The sequence below is a fragment of the Leptinotarsa decemlineata genome, unplaced genomic scaffold (genome assembly GCF_025532065.1).
Source record: "Leptinotarsa decemlineata unplaced genomic scaffold, Ldec_3_MD MMD2_P_RNA_scaffold_7, whole genome shotgun sequence".
Lineage (NCBI taxonomy): Eukaryota > Metazoa > Arthropoda > Insecta > Coleoptera > Chrysomelidae > Leptinotarsa > Leptinotarsa decemlineata.
The window spans coordinates 7357661-7360228 of NW_027412534.1; positions in this window are offsets into that span (position 1 = coordinate 7357661).

Genomic DNA, 2568 nt, shown 5'->3' on the forward strand with positions numbered 1-2568 from the left:
TTGAATAATTACAAATGCACCAACTCGGTACAAAATACTCTTAGTTTTGCTTTTACTTCAGGGAGAATGGTGTATAACTTTAAATGTTCGCTCTTTTTTGTAATTGTATTAACAACTTTATCCAAACAATCAGCGCTAGGAACACCACAATATGTAACTTTCTGCAAATAGGAAGTGGACTCAGACAAAATAATATGTGAACTCTCTCTAAACATCAACTAGTTAGTGAAAAACATAACAAACACTCACATAATGCCTCTTCGGGTGGTTCATGGTCAACCATCGGTTCCGTTGACCCGGTGTGTTTTCAACACCAACACTTTGATTTCGAACTCCCCTGTACCCATCACCGGTTTATGATTTCACTACCAATTTTACTTTAATTTCGCACCACGCGCTTACAAACAAATTAACTCCCCTATTTAGACCACCTCCCTCAGCTTCGAAGGCTGAGGGATGAGACCCCCGATCTCGTCTCGACGAGATTCGGTGACCGACCTTTTCTGTCTCCATGAAACTCCCAAGCCCTCGCGTCAGCTACGCTATCCACAAAAACCTCATATCAGCGTTTTTTAAACCTTTCCAAGTGTATGATTATCGGCAGGATGCGATACATTTATTTGTTTAGTCTAAGTAAATTTTAACACGACCAAACGACGCTCGAAGGTCCGACAATCATAAAGTAATTCAGCGCTTTTTCGACTGGAAAAATATCGACACCGAAGAAACGGGTGATCGACCTCGATCTCAATGAATGGAATAATATTTCATGTTACTCTCGCAATGGCCGTTATTACACTCCTCCCCCCTTCGTAAAAGTTCTGGGCACACAATGCCATAACTTTTCAATCAAACTAAATCTACAATATCAAGTTCAAAATAAGGGTTCATTCCTCTTAAGCCTAACAAAAGGTTTTGATCAATTGTCGGCGGACAAAAGTTTCGCGTTTAACCCGCGCACTGAACTCGCGAACACTCGCATTTGTTCGTGATTCACTGCTGGTGTCAGCGAGGCTCCATTGCCTGCTGTAACCTGATGTGGTGTGATGTGATGCGGGAAGTAACCTTTTTCACGAGTCCGGGAAGTCCCAGGACTTTCCGCAACTCTGCTATTCTGGAACGCTGCTACTACTAGACTCGAAAGTTGGCGATTATAAGCTTCGCCACTGTGAAAATACCCTTGTGGCACTTATACTGCGATTTATCGGCCGCTCGCGGTTCAAACTGAAAATCATTAAAAGTCTAAAGTCTATTCGCAGCGAACTATTATTTGTCGCCCTCCGATACTGTCGTGGTCTTCACCTGGGTGATGAAACCAGACATCATGAACAAGGTTACTTCCACAATCAGCAAGGTTGGCAGCTCCCTGTTGCCTTCTCCCATAAGCAAGGCGATTGCCTCACTCCGTTTGCTCCTTCTTCACCATCATTGTCCATATTATCAACCAAAGTCCAAATAAAATTGTCACCATTAGTCAAAATAGCATAATACAAAATATCAAATGCATATGGCAACCAATTAATTAATTCTATCGAATCAAATTCCTATCCAATCAATTGTCCAAACAAAACATAAAAAATATTGAATCAAAGTACGCCCAACTCAAGTCGCTATCTAATCCTACTCTTATACAATATTTTATAAGCGGCACAGGCAGATTTTATGACTAACCAAAATGTCTTTATACGGATATGAATCCTGCCTACCCATATCTACGGTAGATCATTTTCTCGCGATATCCAATATCGGGAGTTCAGACCCTTTCGCGACCTTTCCCTCTACTCTCGCGCCCTCCTTTTTCGGTATTCCCTACTTCTAATCTCATGCCCTATTGACATGATCTTCCATTTTCGCTATGAAACTAGCGGTTTATTAATCTTGGGACACGATTTACTGGACTGCTCGAGCAGTCCAGTAAATCGAAGAAACGGGTGATCGACCTCGATCTCAATGAATGGAATAATATTTTATGTTACTCTCGCAATGGTCGTTATTACATTACAATACACATCTATTAAATGATACAATGCTCTATTCCCATTTAGATTTCATCTATTGCTGAATGAAAATAGGAAGTATGTTTTATTGAGACATTCAAAACAGAAAAGTGAATTTCCAGCATCACAAAGCTTTCAAGTAGAATTTTCTAATGCAGCAGAGCCATCGCTAATAAATTCGAGAAGATACTGATTAAAATTCCAGGTAATTGTGCAAATCTATTGGAACTATGGATGTATTATGGAGTTTCAATTGAGCAGATTAATAATCCTCTTAGGATAAAGAGTGTAGATATTGATTCATCCATCTTTTTATGTTGTAGGGTCCGTCTATCATTGCAAATATGGAGCAATTAAACGTAGACGGATTTCAGTGCTGCATTTAATAATTATTCTCACATACACTACCTGTACCTGCGTAAAACAATGAACATGTGTAAATCATTGATATTTAGCTTATTTTGTTTACTGTTGCATATACTAGTGAATAATGCTCTTTTGTAATTTGGTACTCTTCCTTATACATTTGTAGTCTACAGGAAAATAAAGCTATTTATTAATTTGTTATTCA